General features: G+C 38.5%; 1 protein-coding gene across 1 annotated transcript in view; it reads left to right on the plus strand.

Annotated features, from left to right (window-relative positions):
- The window catches only part of LOC116959307 (activating signal cointegrator 1 complex subunit 3-like), a 160,482-nt gene that overhangs the window by 30,818 nt on the left and 109,709 nt on the right, over nt 1-19,955 (plus strand). The gene's annotated exons all lie outside the window — the stretch shown is intronic.

The raw sequence follows: 19,955 nt of genomic DNA on the forward strand, positions 1-19,955 counted from the left end.
TGCCATTACAGTTGCAGATTTTATTCTTCTTAACAAAAACATTAAGTGTTACAGAAGAGGACCTCTGTTTCATTTTAGGTTTAGATAACTGTGTATTGATATCTGTTACACAGTGATATAGTTGCTGAAGCCATATTCTTGTTTTGTTTGGTAGTCAATAGACCACATTTTAGCTGTCCTTTGAGCTATTTTCTATATATGAATATTTTCTTATAAACTTCTAATTGGAGAAGCTAAATATGAATATGAAGGGAAGCTGATGTAATTTCTACTCCATTAAAATATGTTTGAAAAATAGCACTTTTATGCATATCTGCAAACAGTTTCATATTTTGAGTGTTTGTATTGAGGGAAGACACATGAAAATAGAAGACTGAACAGGTTTTGGAGAAGGAGGTTGGATAAAGAAATTACATGTCAAGTGAAACATAAAAGAAAGATTATCTTCATTTGCCACAGGGACCTGAAATTTATCTATTGTATAGAGATAAATATTTCTTGTTTATTTTTTTCTAGATCAGCAAAAGACTTAAGATACAGTTTTAGGGTATGCATAAATAATTCCATGCTTCTGCATAACGCCTACTTAATGTCAAAGTTTAATTTGTAAAATGTTAAAGGAAATGCTTTAAACATTTCACCTGAAGCAAGAAGAAATAACTTTATTTTTATTTTGCAACTTCATGATCATAATGGTTTGCTAAATCAATTGGCAGAAAGTTCAAGCTATCAGTTTTTATGTAGATCACCAATAAAGACTTCATTTCCTTTGGTTTTTGGAACAAAGGGTTTCTGGCAAAATTTCTGTTTTGATGGCTTTAGAGGAGTTTTAATTTGATAAAATGAAAAAATTGTTTGCCAATGTACACATACCTTTTTGAAGATTATTTAGCAAAAGTAAATTATTTTCTTTGTGTTACTAGAGGGGAGAAATGTTTCTTTTCCATTGAGTGTCTGAAACCTGTATCTTATTTTGGATTTTTAAGAACTCTTCATAATAAATATTTTTTTTCCCCATTCTCCTTATTTTGGCCCCAATTTCGCCTTTCCTTGCAAAAATCTTATTAATTCATTGTTCATTGTGCAATATGGGGGCCAAGGAGGGAGTAAGACTAATTTGAACCTGATCGCCTTTTGTTAAAAACTAACTGGCATTTCTATTCCGCTCCCTAAGGGTAGTCATGACCTGAAAATTTCTTCTGTGCTTTCGATTTTACTATCACTTAGGGATATTGTTTTATTTTTTTATTAGACCAGTTTTGATGGTGGCATCATTAAGAGCAGATGGTACTCTTAAACCTGAAGATAACCCATTTCTAGAACTAGGTCATGGATTTTCTATATGAGATGGTATAACAAGTATGTGATTGATCATACATGCTGGAAGTCTTACATTAATTGGGGTGATGCATACATGCTACAGTCCCTATGCTCTATGAAATTCTTTTTTTTGTAATAAACCAAGAAAAAAACTAAGTATTGATATGAAAGGATAATTCTTCGTAAATAAAAATCCAGATCTGTAAAATACATTTTCATATTTTAAAACAGTGGCCTTGTCTATGCTTCTGTTTAGGTGGATACCACCGCCTGTTTATTATTAAACAACAAAAGAACATGCTGGTGGTGAGGATATTGGCCAGTGGACTTCTGTAAGACAATTGCATTTGATCCTTTAACAAAGTTTATTAAGATTCCAGATCACATTAAGAATATGAGCAATTTTAGATTATTTCAGGGGTGACAGCCAGGGGTTTTTTAGGGTATATATTGGCATACACATGTACGCGATTTATCTTATCTCCTTAATGAACTCTACAAGGATTTGAAACGAGCTTCTTTCTCCAGCACTGTGTAGCTTATGTTTAGAGTGATTGCTGAGGTAGAAGAAATACTTTCTTTGCTTTCACTATTTAGGAATGTTCCACACTTCCTTTGGGACAGTTTGTTTATTAGAGGAAAATTGATTCTTATGCTTGGAGTGATACGGGAGTTATAACTTATTTTCTAAGGGTTTAGGACACGTGCTTTTTGTTGGGGACATAAAGTCTAGTAAAGCTAAATGACAGCTACTGGAGGATACTTCTCACTGTATGTCAGGTTTTGCTGATGAGTATGAAAAGGTAATGATGTGATAACAAGACTATTATTTAAAAGCAGGAAGAAAAAGCTGATGACAAACTATAGGGTTTTGCCCAATAACCATTGTGCTGCTTTATTATTATTTTTTTTTAATTAAAACTTAGTATGCAGTGCATTCCTCAATTTGAGTACTCAGTTTCTAGTGTATGATGCTTTCAGAATGAAGACTTGAGGCATCTGAGAGCATTTTAGCAACTTTACCATGTAACCCCCGCCTCCCAGGATGATTAGGAGAAAGTTGGAGGAGTTTTATCCATCTTTCGTTACACCATGACGTTCTCAGAGGGTGTGTCTCTTTCTTCTGCGAAGTCTTGTCATAGCTTATCTGAAATTATCAGAAAAATAATAATTTTGTTTTGCAGATACTTATCTATATTTTTACACTAATGCAGAGGTGCATTATTCCTTCATCATAACAAACCAGAAATAAATTTCCTATGGAAATAAATACCTAGAGGAAAAAAAGGGAAATTCTATCAGAATTGTGTTAAGATCTAGTTTATACTGCATAGATTATGAAAAATTGTGCCATTTATTCATCTCTGGTCAAGGAAAGAACTTTGCCCAAACAAAATTAAGAAACATTACTGTCATTCAGCATATTAGATTAGACAGTGTTTCCCAAACAAAATCATGTTAAATGCTGTATAAATGACTAGAAGAACGCTAGGCTATGATGTGAAACAGTAGAACAGCTTCAAGAAAATTACACTGTAAGTAGTAGTTTACATACTATGCGAGTAGTACATATGTTTATGTATCTTCATATGTGACACATTTGTTTGCCTATAAAACAAGACACAAGAAATTTACTGCTTAGGCTTCTTTTGTCTGCTTTAGAGTTTTGACTGTCTCCAGCTCTGCATTAAAAGTTAACGTATACACACACTTGAACTATAGCATCCAGGGCTTCCATCAGTTAAATACAATCCAGCTGTACTGCAAAATGTCATAGTGGGAAACAAATAGTCCTTTTTATTTAATTTCTAAGAATAATTCATTATTCATTATCCCTACCAAAAAAAATAAGATATGGCTTCTTCCTTGTTGTCATAAGCACCTGAGAACATTCAGGTAATGAAGACTACAGTAAGAGACCGAAAGGTTAGTAATGTGCAGTTTGAAGGTGCTGAACCCTTCCTTCAAGGCTCAAAACTATTCCTTTCAAATCAAAGTAGACCTGAAATCAGAAAAAGTACAAGTTGTGGAATATAGGTTTTATATGATGGAAAAAAAAGAGGTCAGGAGTTGGGCAGAACCTTATCCTGTATGTATTCCTTACTAGAACTATCCAGTAACATACTCATTATTAGATCCAGAAGTTTACAGCTTTATTACTGAAAATCAGTTCTTTTCATGCTTGTTTCGGAATGGAAATAAATAGATTATTTTGTTGTTTAATGAAGCAGGATTTTTTTTCAGTGTGATGTTTGTGTGTCTCTGAATGCTTGATGTAGCAACAGGCTTTTAGACAGTTTTCCCCAGGCTTTGCTACGGGGAGCCTTGTTGTCTCCCAGGCTTCTGCCTGAGCTGTTCTTTAGCTTCCCTTGTCACTGGTGGCAACATAATGATTCCCTACCCCCATTCCCCAATTTGAGTTAATCTGCATTGTTTCTGTTGCCCTATTCTAATCCCGCCAAAAACGTCTGCTAGTATGCTTTGTTGGGCAAACCTGTAAAAGCTCTTGGGATCAAGAACAAGTGGAACTTAGTAACTTGTCAGTTCAACAAACTGGCAGGAAGCTCCTCTGTGTCTACAACCAGACTTTCAGCAAAGGAAATGAAAAAGGGTAAAGGAAAGCAAAAACCATTTAAACTTTCACAGAGTATGGAAGGGACCTTTTCTATCAGTGATACAATATCTTAAACTAAGGAAGACTCATCAATAGAAGAATGTGAGGAAGTTTGTCCCAACTTCTCACCTGGGGGCTGCTCCAGAGTCTTGTTTCCTGTGTGGTTAAAATGAGCCCTTGTTATCTGCTTTCTGGCTTTATTCAGTGCTTGTTTTATGATCACTGTTACTGTGCTAGAGTTGTCCTCTTTTTTTTTTTTTTTTTTTTAAACCAATTAAAAAAATTAGCATCAAAGAATTGCACTTATAAGTTTTTTTCCAGACAATGGTGTGTCTTTTCAACACTGCCTTTCCTTTCATTTACCCTTTAGGCAGTTCATTGCCACCTTTAAATTCTTCTATTAACGCTTATCTTCACGAATTTAACAGGTCCTCATATGGAAAATTGCAATGTTTAAATGAAGTCCAGATGTGAGACAACTGCTATTTATTAATTTTCTAGATTAATGAAGTGTCAGACCAAGTGATGTATCATTAGCAAGCACATGCTATGTTTATGCCATTTTCCAGTTACCTGCATGTCTCTCTGACTTTTTTCCCAAAATATATCTTTCTAACTCTTCTCCAATCATATTTGTATTTTTCTTATTCATAGTGTTATTGCACTTGTAGATGTGTGCTCCCTGACCTATAATTTCATATGTCAGTTTTTGAAGATTCATGAAAGATGATCTTGCACTCAAGCTGTGAGAACAGGGAGCTCTGAATTTTCTTCCTAGCTTTGATGTGATCATTTTAATATGCATACTCTTTTCTCGTTAACCAGCTTATCATTATATCCAAATATTTTTTTTTTCTTTAACTATAAACAAACTTTAATTTAAAAACTGAAATTAACTAAAGTAACAGGTCAGAAATTAAGACTAATGAAAAGTCAAAATTTCCCTTTCAAAAGGGAAATTTCTGCTACAGTAAGGGACCTAGATATTGAAGTCAGCTGGTCTGTGGAACTCAGAATGGAAAACACAGCTGGGTAGTTTTGAAGCAAAAGACACTAAAATTATTCCCTGATGTAGGGATATGAGCCAATAAATAGAATCATAGAATACCAGGTTGGAAAGGACTTCAAGGATCATCTGGTCCAACCTTTCTGGCAAAAGCCCGGTCTAGACAAGATGGCCCAACCCCCTGTCCAGCTGAATCTTGTAAGTGTCCAATGTTGGGAATCTACCACTTCCCTGGGGAGATTATTCCAAAGGCTGATCGTTCTCATTGTGAAAAGTTTTCCTCTTGTGTCCAACCAGAACCTCCCCAGGAGTAACTTGTCCCCATTGCGTCTCATCTTTTCCACGGCACTCCTTGTAAAAAGAGAGACTCAGCTTCTCTGTAGCCACGCTTTAAATACTAGAACGTTGTGATGAGGTCTCCCCTAAGCCTCCTCTTCTCAAGGCTGAACAAACCCAATTCTCTCCGCCTTTCTTCACATAGCAGGCTTCCCATTTTTGTGGCCCTCCACTGGACCCTCCCCAGCCTGTCCATGTCTTTTTTGTCTAGCGGGGACCAAAACTGAACACAGTAATCCAGCTGTGGCCTGACAAGCGCCGAGTGCAATGGGAGAATGACTTCTTTCTGTCTGCAGGCGATGCCCTTGTTGATGCAACCCAGCATCCTGGTGGCTTTGCTTTGCTGCTGCCGCACACTGTTCACTCCTACTGAGCTTGTTGTCCCCCAGGACCCCCGTGCCCCTTCCCACAGAGCTGCTCCCCAGCCAGGTAGATCCCAGCCGGTGCTGCACTCCTGGATTATGTTCCTCCCAGGTGCAAGACCTTACGCTTGTCCTTGTTGGACTTCATACGGTTCTTGTTAGCCCACTCTTCCAGCCTACCCAGGTCTTCCTACAGGATGGCTCTCCCTTCCAAAGTGTTCACTTCCCCACTCAGTTTGGTATTGCCAACAGACTTCGTCAGGGTACTCTTTATCTCATCCTCCAGATCACTTATGAAGATATTAAGCAGCATTAGGCCCAACATGAATCCCCGGGGGACCCCCCCTTGTGTCAGGTTGCTGATTTGGAAAGGAGCCATTTCCCCCCAGCCTCTGGGTGCGGCCTGGCAGCCAGCTCCCCACCACCGCACACCCCACTTGGCCAGGCCGTAGCACGTCCATTTCTCTAGGAGGAGGCTGTGGGGAACCGTGTCAAGAGCCTTGGAGAAACCCAGGCCTCGCCCTGCATCGACCAAGCAGGTTACTTTGCCATAGAAGGCAATCGGCTTTGCCAAGCACAGTTTGCCCTCGGTGAATGCCTGATGGCTTCTCCCAATCACGTGCTTCATTTGACTGTGATAACCCCCAGGAGGATCTGTCCCCTAACTTTCCCAGGGACTGCAGTAAGACTGATGGGCCTCTAGTTTCCTGGATCCTCCCTTAAGCCCTTCTTGGAGATGGGGATGACATTGGCCTTCTTTCAGTGTTCTGGGACATCCCCTGATCTCCACGACTTGTCAAAGACTATGAAGAGCAGCCTTGCAATGACATCAGCCAGCTCTTACCACCTGCAGGTGGATGTTGTCAGGGCCCATGGATTTGTCAAGCTCCTCTAATAGTTTGCGTACCAACCCTTCCTTCGCTGATGGTGGGTCTGTGTTTGCATTGACTTGGCTTTCGTTCAGCAGTCAAGAGATAATATGTTTTTTTCTCTAGCCCATGTACAGTTCTTTGGGTCTTTTTATCTTCCCCATACCCTTGCCCCGCCACGCACTAGAAAGCTTTTTGTCATGTGTCTCATGGATCCTATGGAAGGATGCATATTTTTTTACACAAAAAGCCTCTGTGTTTGTTTTTCATATTGGCTGCTGGATTGATTTCTGATATGCATATTAATATTGGGTAGTATGTTTGTGCTGGTTTTGGATGGCGTAGAGTTAATTTTCTTCATAGTAGCCAATATGGAGCTGTGTTTTGGATTTGTGCTGAAAACTGTTGATAATATAGGGATGTTTTCGTTATTGCTGAGCAGTGTTTACACAGAGCCAAGGCCTTTTCTGGTTCTCACCCCAGCTCACCAGTGAGTGGGCTGGGGGGTCACAAGAGGTAGGGAGGAGGCACAACTGAGACAGCTGACCCCAACTGGCCAAAGGGATATCCCAGACCATACGACATCATGCTCAGCACCTAAAGCTGGGGGCAAAAGTAGGAAGGGGGGCATTTTCAAACTTATGGTGTTTTGTTTTTCTAAGTAACCATTACACATGATGGTAGCCTTGCTTTCCTGCAGATGGCTGAACACCTGCCTGCCCATGGGAAGTAGTGAATGAATTCCTTCTTTTGCTTTGCTTGTGTATGCAGCTTCTGCTTGACCTATTAGACCATCTTTATCTCAACCCATAAGTTTTCTCACTTTTACTCTTCTGATTCTCTCCCCCATCCCACCAGCGGGGGAGGAGTGACTGAGCAGCTGTGTGGGGCTTAGTTGCCAGCTGGGGTTAAACTCTATGAACTGATGGGTTGATAAAGGAAGTAAGACCCCTTAAATTTTTCTGGATAATGTTCACTGTTGTGTTTGCTGGATTTTTTGAGAGGAAAACTCCACTTGCTGTCTCACAGTGCTGCAAGGGAAAAGTATGTTGTGAGGCTGGGAAAATATCATCTTCATCTGTCATGATTATCTTTCCAAAAGCCCCACAGTTCCTGGATTGCCATCACTTACTTTATCTGATGCTGTCACCTCTTATTTGAACAAAGCTTCCTTTCTTACACACACAACCCCTTGAAGTTGAAAATGCAATCAAAAAATGGTGATGTTGCATTTCACATGATAGTCTGATCATGACAAAAAGTGTGTCTTGACTGTGTTTGATCAGTACTTGCCTTTTATTCTGGAGAATACATGTCGTAATTTCATTTAACTTTATTGTTAATAGTATTTTATTGATAGGTATACTTGTTTTGTTTTGCTTATAAAATGGAGAGGAAGGCAAGCAGCACAGAGCGAAAACTACTTGTAGTCACTACCTAAATGTTAGGCTTTCTTAATTAACATCACACTCACACATTTTATTGCCCTGCTTTGAGCAGTAAGATGAGCACATAAAATCTGACAGGTGTAGGGTGGTGTCCAGTATGGGCATACTGGATGGAGTCCAGCAAAGGGCCAAAGGGATAATGAAGGGTCTGGAGCACCTGACGTGCAAGAAGAGACTGAGGGAGCTGGGATTGTTCAGCGTGGAGAAGGGAAGGCTCAGGGGGAATCCAATCTGATCAGATCTGATGGTGAGGGAGTGAAGAAGATGGAGCCAGACTCATCAGTGATATCCAGTGGCAGGACTAGAGGCAGTGGGCACAAGCTGAAATACAGGATGTTCCATGTAAGCATAAAAATTTTTGTCACTGTGAGGGTAGTTGGACACAGGAGCAGTTTGCTTAAGAGGTTGCGTGGAGTCTTCTAACCCTGGAGACTACGTCATCTCCAGAGGTTTCATCCAACCTCAGCCACTCTGTGATTCTGTCGTTTCAATTGAATAAATAGAAGTAATAGAAGAAAGTTCTTCTGTTATGTTTACTTCTAATTCTGTATTAAATCTTCATTTTTCCTGATGGATTTATTGCAATAAAATAAAGTGTGAACTATCCCTGACCCTAATATGTTCCCTTTTTAAGTTAAAAAACTTCTTGTTTTGTAACAAGATGGAGTGGGTCTTTTAAGTATTTATATTTTTAACCTTATGTGTAACTTAATGAGTTATAGTATACAGGAAATAAATTGTCCTTGTGTTGCAAGTAATCTTAATTAGGTTTTAAAGTGACCTTGATTTCAGATGTGTTAAATTAAGTATCTATAAATAATGGACACTTGTTCAGAGAAATCATTCGGTTTCCTCTATTAAACAGGAATCTGTAATGGTCATTATTCTTTTAAGAGAAAATACATGCAGTCTTAATTTACATGACCAAATTTCTAATACCCTTTAAAAGCCTAGCATTATTTATGTGTACATGTAAATTTTTTCAATGTGTAAGCTAAGACAAACGTAACATTGTGAAATGACATTGTAATACAGTTCAACAAGAAAGAGCGTTTTTTAGAGCTCCTAATGCAAACCTGCTACAAAAGGATTTTTGAACTCCTGCAGACTGCACATGCTTGTTCACCCCTTCAGGTAAACGAATGGATAGAGCATACACAGCATTGCACAATATCACATTATTTCAGAATATCACTAAGCAAGTGTTTCCTACTAGTGATGTAGTGTGCTGCTTGTCAGTAGCACACACTGTAGGCACTGTTCTCTGTATTTACTTATTTTTCGCTCATTGCTTTCAAGAGTAGTCAGAACTTCAGTGTAAGTATTTCACAAATAAAAACTTTATGTTCTAGCTATTAGTATCCAAAAATTTGACCCAAGAAACAGCGCACATTTCTAAACCTGAATTTAGTTTATTAATTCTCAGGTCTTTATTAAAAGTGATTCCCTGAGCATTCTGAATATGTATTTTATATTAAGAGCTCTGAACTCTTCACAGTTCACATTATAATCGTGACTGTGAAAAGTGTTTTGGCATTTAATTTTTTTCAGACTTGTGTGGCTCTCAGGTGCTAGTTTTGAGATCGTTTTTCTGAAATACTATGCAGGCTCCAGCAGAGATGCTTTAGAGAAACCGGCTGCATTATCTGTACATGGTGCAATTGTCTCTGGCTCATTATTTGACTAATACTTCTGCCTGGCTCATAGGGCAAGTGGAGCTTGTTTGCATAAGCTGCGTAGCCATTCCCCTAGTTACAAGCTGACCTTCTCCATCAGAAAAGTGCAGTGTGCACATGTGAATGTAGATGTGTACTTTTCTTAAGCAAAATATGACGTGAAGCGTCATGAATGCCAGATACTGGACTTTGCAAACGCTTAGCTCCTTCAAATATCAAACATAAATATTCCACTGTTGGAAACTCAGTTTTACTTGTCACTAGCTCGGCACATCGGTTTAATTGTGTGTGCTTCATCACTCCCAGAAGGTTCTCTGTTCCCTGTCAAAGACAAACCTTGGCTTTTCTGTATAAGCTGCTGCTCTTCTCTTCAGGCTTAGGACTCCCAGCTGCAGCTTTTCTAACTCGTCTGAAACAGAACCAAAGGTGCTCTGAGAGCCCCAGCACAAGGCTGCTGTTTTCCCTGCGTGGTTTTCGTCAAGTCATTGTTAGGTAGAGAAAGATACCTGTGGTGTCAGAATGCAATCTGGCAGAACTTGAGGCCAGTAGTAGTTTTAGTATGCGATCTTTAGGAAATGTAGTGGGAAACGTTTTTTGAAAGATAATAAATAGTATAATGTACTGAGGCATAAATAAACAGTACAGCTTGTTAGTGAATGCGAAAATTAAATTGACCAGAAACTGAAGTCAGTGGTGAAATGGCTGATGTGCTTGTCCAAAGTGAAAGAAATAGGAAAACTGAATATATTATGAAATAATAATTAAACATGGGTAAGTACAAAGGCAAACCCTCTAGGATAAAATACGAGCATCATTAAAATCAGTTGGAGATTTGTCCTTGATTTCAAAAGGGTTTTGGTTTTGCTACTTCTCTTAGTATGTGCTTATGTTTTTAAAATATTTTACAGAGGTGATTTCTAAATTGTGTGTATGTATAGCTGGTACTTTACATGCACAGCCATCAAAGTAGTACCAGTACAAAATAGGACTGCACTAACATGTATTTCTATGTGGCCTGGGAAATTTTTGCCACTTAGAGCTTCAGTGTTATGGTGCAATTGCATTTTTATGAGACTTTCCCACAGGGGAACTGGGTATCTGGTTATACACTCACTGGTTAACTACTCATTACCGATTTTAACTAGTTTAATCCAACGAGTTTTACATGGTTAATAAAATAGTCTTGCACAATGGATAAAAGTGGATGTAGTAATTACTCAAAAAATTTAGCAAAAACTGAATGCTTATGTGAACAGAGAGTATACTGCATTTTTTTTTGTTTGTTCAAAATGGAAAATAAATTACATTATAGTTTTTTTTTTTTTGTCATAACAACTTGGACTAAACAGCTTGGTTTAGATCATGAACTATTTTTTTATAAGCTATTTTTATTATTTATTGTAAGAGGCAAAAGATTTTGTGAAACAGTTTTCAGAAGTGCATTAATACAGCAGAAATCTTGAGTACTTGATGCCAAAACTGAGTGTCTCAGGAGTATATTTCTGTCACGCTGCAGAAGTTCTCTAGGCCTCTAAGTTTAGCATGTTAATGGCATACTGGAGCTAGGTATGGACTCTGCAGAAAAGCAACAAAAGCTTTCTGTGCTTCAGCATCTTGTGTTACTATATATAATATATAGTATAAATATAGTATATTATATAGGTAGTTATATATTACCATCATGTATTACTCAGCAATTTTTATTGAAGCCTTAGATTTGTGGAGGCTACCTGTAAGAATAGCAAAAGTTGCGGTACTTTCTTTTGTTATGTAGAAGTCATTATTGAAAGTTTTCTTATTAATGTTAAGTTCATTAAAGAACCAAAGCTGTGAAAGTTAGCTGAGTGAAGGAATTTGCAAGTGGAAGTTTGGAATAAGGAGTCTACTGACTCTCCTTACTCAAAGTAATCAAATTAGATGTTAAATATCTTGACATGCTACTTAAACCAGCGTTCTTCAAAAAAATGCAGATACTGAAAACATAAAACTATTCACCCAGGTATGCAGATATGTAAATAAATAAATAAAAAAAAGAGCCACAACCAGAAAATATTATTTTGACTGAAGATATTTCAAAGACGTCAACATCTGTATGTTTATATCCCATTGTAGAGGCCTTAAAGACCTTCATTGTAAGCAATGCCACTTTCGGTGTTACAACTACATTTCATAGTTGATCTTTAGTGGTGAATGTGTTAATATAGACTGCCTACTGATAGGGAAAGCAGTTTCAGAAGATGACTTCATCTTTACTATATATAGGAGGTGCTAAAAAATAATTGGGAAAGGGTTCACAGGAGGTCCATCATATAGAAGGTAGCATGTGAACTAAAGCATGGAAAACTGAGGAAACGAAATATGAAAAAATAATTGCTAGTCTGGCTTGATGTAAAGAAGTAGCAGTAATACAAACATATTTAGTGTGGGAGTAATACATCAACGGACTGTGGCTTGCAGGAAAAGGCACTCAAAGAGAGGGAGGGGATAGCAATAGACTGGCAGCACAAAACAAACATTTTGTAAATATTGGCTGTTGTTCTTAGGGAGGAAAAATCTCACCAAGAGTTTTGATTAACTTTCAGATTCTAGGCAAATTTCTTTCCAGTGCTAGCATAGATTTTTCAGTAACCAAGCAATTTTCTCTGTTAAAAAAAAATGTGCAGCAGCATCAACTCAGAACTGTTACTGAATAATTGCCTACTCCTTGTGAGACGTTCTTCAGGATGCTGTAAGTTACCAAACTGCTCCATTTGGACATGGAAATTCAGTTGCGTGTGAGGGCTTTAAGCAGACGTTGAGAGTTAGAAGTAGATTATTATTATTTCAATAAATAATCAATACCCATATTTATATAGAACATAGCTAGACTACCAGTGCTTTTTAGTAATGCAAATTGTCACAGGTTGTATTGATGCGTCCCTGTACCTGTTACATACTTTCTGCTATTGGTACTGTTTTTTCATTATTACTGAATCACTGTTTGTTTGTTTTTCAGTATTGAATAAAGTCTGAAGTGATCGTTAAAATGTTATCTAAAAGCACTTCTGAAGTTATAAATGGCTTCTTTTCAGTGACAGAAGGAGATGGATGTACTTACCTGATTTCCAGAAATGTTCATCTTTTGTTCCTGGAGAACTCTTCAACCAGCCCTACTAGTTGTTGTTACTTATCTACTAGTGCTTGTAAAGTTAGCTATAAGTTCAGGAAACCTATCTAGGATCCTTGTCTGAAGGTTTACAAATGGTTATGAATTCCAAGCTTCAGTATCACAGTTAAGGGGTTTGTTAGAAAACACTGAAGAGCACTATCTATCTGTTTTTCCAAGTATCTGGGACATAATAAGGAAGAGGAAGTCCTAATAGCCAGACTAATTTTTAAATAGTTCACATTCCACCTATTTTCTATTCTGTTACTATTTGCTTATGTCACCCCTGAAGTCACTCCAAAATTTCATCTACAAACTTCTGTGAATGCATGATGGCTCCTCTTTTGTCTTTGGAAAGTTTAGAAGACTTTTGCTAGGGAACTTTCCTGAGGACAGTCTAAATTTCTATTGCTACTGCATTACTTTCATGTAACTGTTTACTAAAAGTTAATTTGTTGGCCTTGTCTCTTAATAACTGTCACACACAAGTTTACCATGGGAAGTTGTCTGCACAGTAGAAAACAAACAATTCAAGCTGCCCTTAGAAATTAATTCTTTTTTAAAATCAATAAAGAAGTGGGGTAGCTCTTGTTGTGAGGCTCCTCTGAGAAAACAGTTCAAAAAGCTGTGGTTTAACATCCAATTTGGCTGAAAACCAGCTAATTTAAATGGTCATTGCTATGAATATATACCACCACATGAAAACTTTGGATATGATATTACATTAATGTGACTTCATCTGCATTTTTCTTAATGTATCATTAAATTATAATGTTAGCTTTTAGGGTGTTTTGTGTGTGTACCCTTGCATCACGGATATTTTCATGTCAAAGCAACTTGTCTCATAAAACATGTTTGGTTTTAAGTGTCAAAGTGTTCCTTTTGTTCAGTAAAAGGACTTTCTAGCCCTAACAAATTAACATATCACAAAGCTTATTCCCCGTTACCTGGTTCATAAAAGCAGTACCCATTTTGGAAAAGTACAGACATATGTGAATCACCCCTGTGGTGTTTTATCTTTATCTTATCATCAAAGCTTCTAACTTGGCATGAGACTGGCTTTTCAATCTCATATTCTTCTCTTTGTAATTTTGTTAAAATTACCAATAATTTTATATTCAGACAATACAAAGATTGGGTCTTATTATTCTTGACCATGGATCTTATCTGCTCCCCTTACATATAGAGAAAACAATCCAGTTATTTTTGCTGCGGTTTTCTCACTTTTTTAGTTGTGGCCACCTTCTTTTAAATCAGAAGTATACAGCTCTGTTGATGTCCAAAGACTGTTGAAACCCCACGGATGGTAGGAAACTGTCTTTTTGTGAAAACAGAGCCATGCTGTCTCCCTTCATAAGAAACCAAATTGAATGGCGTTTGAGTGCTGGTTTTTGAGCACAGAACTTAAGTGATGAAAGAGCCACAGTGAGAGCCAAGAGATGCTAGGCTTCATCCTGGTGCTAAGAGCTGGTCTCTCTCCTTCCTGTCAACTCTTTTACTTCAGTTTTGTACTGAGAGAAAGCTTGTTGTATCTTTGAGGTGATGTGAGGCTTGATCTATTCATAACAACTTTTGAATCAGCTTCAGTATATCATTAAACTTAATGAGTTCTTTTTCTAGAGCAAGCATTCTGTAGCTGGTAGAACTTTCTCCTTTTTATTTTCTTTGATGCTGAGAAGTTCTTTTCACATCTACATGGAGATACAAGGAACTACAAGTTCTGCAAGAAACGCAGTCAGGTGGCACCTGGAAGTTTAAGGCTCACTCATTAACTAGACACAAAATCACTTTCCTCCAAATCATTTTAATGGAAGGCAGGAAGGGGGGGAAACCCCATAAAAAAAAACCCCAAACCCATAGCTGGTTGAGGCACAGAAGTGACAGGGCCGGGTTTCCTGCAGCTCTTGGTGTTGCATGGTTCCTGTTACCCCACGTAGGCTGCAGCATGAGTGCTGTGGCTTTGCCGTCTGAGGAAGAGCTTGTGCTGGTGCTTCACTGGTGGGCTCGCTGGTGTGTGCTGGTGCCCCTGCGCTCACGCTGCAGCGGCGCAGAGGATAAGAGCCGGAGGCGTAAAGAGCAGTCATCCAGATCAGTCTCCTCTACTGGCCCCGAACAGTTCTGTCTCTCTGTCAAATCTGGAAGTTACTGAAGAGGCTTAAAAATTGTTCTAGTTCACACACGGGTAAGTGAACAGAGCGATTTGGTAGGCGTTGTTTCCTTGGAAAGCTTAATCTTCTCTCTGCTGAAGCCATTTTCTTTTCTACACGCTCCTGAAGTGATACAAAAGGCTATGTTTCAGGCAAAAACTTGCCTTGATTCCTTCTCACCCACTTGGGCACATGGCAACCCAGGGTGTTGGAGTGCACAGCCTGAGGCTGGTTGACATGAGTAAAGGCGTGAGGCCTTTTGCCCTGTTCCCCAGGGAATGTCTGTTGGGCCTGGCAGCCTTTCACAGAGGATATTGAAATGCCAACTTTACTGTCCTAACTGGGATAAAACTAGCTTTCGGTATTAGACTCCCTTGCTACTCTTTATCATCCACCTCTGTTAAGAAACATGAACCAACTCCGTGGCTTGCTGGTGTTTTCTTTCACGCTTTGAATGCACGTTGGGATAGCAGAAGTGTTGGACTGGAGGTGGACGGCTCCGTGCTCAGCCAAGTCTTCCTCCTGAAATGGTCACGTCTGGGAATTGCTCTCCTTTAAGAAAGCCTGCAGGTTTTTCTCTTTTGCAGAAAAGAATTCTATGCCAACCACTGCCATTATAAGTATCTTAAATCCTCAGCCCTAAAAAAAAATATTGTCTGATTCTGATAGAGAAACAAATTCTGTAAACTTTGTTTCCTGCTGGGTAAAGTCAGAATTTCTTACTCCTGCATCTACAGGTGAGAAAAGTGGCAAGTGCAGCAATTAGATAATTTTAGGATTTTTTTTTTTCTTCAAAATTCATTAACAGCTGATCACAGAATACGTCTGAAGATAAACACTAGCATAAGGAGACATGTAAGAGCAAATTTTTTTGTTAAAATTGGTCTTCAGGGCTTCCTTTTTATAAGGCAGATCAGTAGTCTGCTGTTTGTAGCTGCTGTTTGACATTATTTCTATTTGCCAAAGTCTTTAGGCTAGGTAAGCTGGTGGAAGTCACCTTGTAGCTATATGTTTGAAATTTTCAAGATTAGTGCATCTGTGTAAGTTTCTGATTACTCAGTGTTAAAACATTGATGGTGGTGGTGATCTCTCCAGTTTAGTTAATTTCACTTAAAATATTAAAATTTACGAAGGTGCTTTGTGATTTTGTGATTGTCTTGTGGTAAATTGTGGTAGGAAGTTTTAGTACTGATTTGCACAAGAAACTGGAGAGAGCTTTCCAGCAAATGTTTTAGAATTATGTTGTGGCAGATTATGCTATTTTTTTAATATAAAAAGAATACTAAAGAGCTATCTGTAATAAAAACTGATAGGAAATTAAATAGGTAAGATGACTGTTTTAGGCCTATTAAGGAATATTTTCATATACTTTCAATCTGATAAGTCTGTTTTTTGTCCTAAGAACAATAATTATCTTTTTTTTTTTTTTTTTTTTTTTTGGTTTTCCTTTAAGTGCTGAATTTCAGTGTTTTAATTTTAGATTTCAGTTTGATTTAAAAGAAGACTTGCCTGGTACCTGTAGGCTGAGAGTTCTAACAAATTAGTTTTCATGTTTTTAATGCTAATTTTGGAATTATTCTTCCTGTGATTTGTACATTTCCACTAGTGTGTAGTTGAAGTAAAACTCCATCGTGATCTGTGGATACAGAAATACATAGAGGGCAATGCCAATGTGCTGAGCAGAGATGGTATTAAAAAGAATAACTGGCTGTGGTTTTATTTGCACCTTGTACTCCTGGACTAAAAATATGTCCCATGCTGAATACCAGATTTCCAGCATTTCTTGTTGCACTGCAAGTGTAGGAACAAGAAGACCAATCACAAGGTGAATGTTGAGTAAGAATTTGTCATGAGTGCATTATCTTTATGCAAGAATCTTTCCCAAAGACAATATTATATGAAAACTTCTCCATCAGCTTCCTTACTCAGCCTTCTTCTCTCTTCTAAGTAAAACTGAAAGTTTTTTGTTGGGGGAATTCCTAGAATTTTGCTGATTTTCTTTATTCGGCCTGTTTCTAACTTTGTGTTTAGTCCATTATTTTCTTGAGCTTGCCGACTGCAAGTAAAATCCAACAATTCAAGGCTATCTGATTTCACAGACAGAGCTTTAAGGCCTCTCTGATGACAAGTAGTAACTTCTCATTCATCCTCCTGAAGCTGGCACTCGATTCCTTTGGAGGCTGCCCGAGAGCCCGGTGCTCCTTATCCAGTTTGAATGCCTGCCCGTGGGCGCGTGGTTCTGTTGTGCCTGATCCCAGCGGTCCAGGAGGTTGCAATATGAGAGTCCCTCAGCCCCTGTAGCGAGGAACAGCTATCAGAAATGCATTCTGCATACACACAGCTGATCAGCAACTCGCCTTCAAAGTGCTTGGAGTGCCTGGCCACCGATCCTTTGTGAGCCAGGTGTAGTTAAGCTGAGCTTGCTAAGACTCTGCAGGTCTCCTAGGTGGATATGGTTCCTAGGGTTGGAAGATCATTTCTGTATAGACGGACTTAATGTGATGGTCTGTCTATTCAAAAATGCCAGGCTTGAAAGAAGATAAACAGATCTGAGAGCTGAATGACCTTCTCACACACCTAATATCTGCTTTTAATAACAGTGGTAAGAAATTACGCTTTGTCTGCCTTGTCTTATTTTAATCAGCCTGTAAGAAACATGAAAATACAAAACATCTGAGATGTTTTTAAACTAAATGTTCTTCTGTAATCTGTAGATGTTAGAGGTGGAGATAGTCTATTATGTTTCAGCGGAGGAGTAATTAACAATCAGTGTATGTACTATATCCATGAAGTTTGTGTTGAATTTTCTCATGTGAAAAAACCCTCTGTCTTCCAATGTCTTTTTTTTTTTTGTGACTGGATATTTTAAGCAATAACTAATATGAATTCTTCTGTTTGGTACTCTTCGGGTACTATATCCAGACAACCTTTGTAGTGAGTCTGTAACCCAAGAAAAATATCATATTTTCCCTGTAATTTTTGAAGTGAAGCAATCATTTCAGTTACTTAAGAGCTACAAAAACAGAAGGAACTTGAGACTGTGCTATGGAGATGATTCTTGCACAGCTGTTTGAAGACTGTGCCTTGTAAAGTAGTATCATCTGCAAACAAGCCAGTAAGTACAGGCATAGCAATTAGTTGTGTAGGTGGTACTCTGTAACCTAGACCAGCTGTTAGGCTATAAAGGTAGAGAGATACAGAGGACACCTCGTTGGCTGAATTTGGTTTTCTGTTTTATTTATTGCTGCAGAGTAGAAGTTAGTACTAAGGCTCATGCAAGGTACAAGGACTGTTCCTAGTCTATTTTTGTTCACATTTGAAAATCAAAACATTTTCTGAGATTTATAGGATCCCTTCCCACCTCACAGAAGATTCAGAAATCAAGAAAATGCCCTTGTGATGGCAGGCAGTTTATGATGTCAAAGGAATGCTCACAGTTCTGTAACTGTTTTTTGAGGTTATTTGAGGTCACACTAAGGGCTAATTGTACCTTACAGAACTTTTCAGTGAATATTAGCTATTTAATATTCAGAGTAAAATCTTGTTTCAATCTTCAGCTGTGAGTTCAAGAATAAAGATGTACTTTTTATGTCTGAGCCTTACTTTTAAAAAATTACTATATCGTGCATCTCATGGAAGTTCAGCTTCTTTCTTGTTACCTGCTCTGGCAGATAGACTGCTGTCTATCTGCAAGGCTGCTATCTGTGTCCCCTCGTTTCTTCCATATAATTAGCATGTATTCAGTAGAAATCATTAGCATGGAGCCCTTGCATCACCTTTGTAATGCAGTGTGACACATCTTGTCCTTTTTGTTCTTAGATTGATTACTCATTGCGCTTTCTTCCAGATACTAAGGCTATGCACATAAAATGAAATGTAAAAATCATTCAAACAAATATGAGTGACCATATATCACACTCATCTCTGTCTTTATGGTCACTGAGTAGTAGCTGAAGTCATCTGGGACCTTTGTTATTGAAGGCAGGCAGGGTTGCCTTTTGGGCACAATCTGTTACTGACTTCAAGGAACGTAATAGTTTGGCTGGTATTCAGGAAAATGCTGAGTGACACACAGCCTCTCCAACTGTTGCCCACTGTCTAGTTTATCTCATTACAACTTAATAAAAAGGCAGCTATGAACATTCACCTGATTCCTTTGCCTGCTCTCAGGGTCTTGGACGTTGACTTTTCAGGCCAGAATATATAATAATGTATCAAATCTGAAATGCTAGCATGTACACTGAACACAGAATTATGCCTCTGTACCACTTTCTGTGTCAGAACCCTCACCGATTTTTGCAAACAAGGTTGCACAGATATTTTTTTTTACTACCAGGCTGTCCTCAAAACGTCATGATCTGGTTACCTATTGGGCTGAGAACCTGTTTGTTTTTTTTGTGGTTTTTGCCATGATTTAGGCCCAGCCAGCAAGAAAGCACCACGCAGTCGCTTGCTCCCTCCTCCCCACAGTGGGATGGAGAGAAGAATTGGAAGAAAAAAAGGTAAAACCTTGTGGGTTGAGATAACGACAGTTTAATAGAACAACACAAGGAGAGAAGAAAATGGTAACAATGACTTTACTTTTAAAAGACTATATAAAGAGAGTGATCCCCAGTGCAGTTGCTCACCACCCGGTGCCCCACTCTCAGCCCCTTTCCAAGCTATCTCCTGCCCCCAACCCTGGCCAGCTCCTCCAGTTATAGACCGAGCATGACCTCAGCACGGTGTTGAATATCCCCTTGGCTAGTTTGGGTCCCCTGTCCTGGCTGTGCCCCTTCCCAGCTTCTTGGGACAATCAGTTCTATCCTAGCTGAACCCAGGACAGGTTTTTACATTCAATGTTACACATTGTTTAAGGTTTTTCTATCAGTTGTCTGAAGTCATTACCAGCAGTCAAGTGCCAGGAATACGTGTCTGCCATTCAAACCTGCACCATCTTTATTTGAAGCATAAATTTTTCTGTTGTCCCTTTGTTGGAATGAGCACCTGAGATGAGTGGCGAAAGTTCAGTATGTTAGAAATAAGTATGATG

This window comes from Tyto alba, unplaced genomic scaffold (genome assembly GCF_018691265.1).
Source record: "Tyto alba isolate M040663 unplaced genomic scaffold, T.alba_DEE_v4.0 Super-Scaffold_40, whole genome shotgun sequence".
NCBI classification, from domain to species: domain Eukaryota; kingdom Metazoa; phylum Chordata; class Aves; order Strigiformes; family Tytonidae; genus Tyto; species Tyto alba.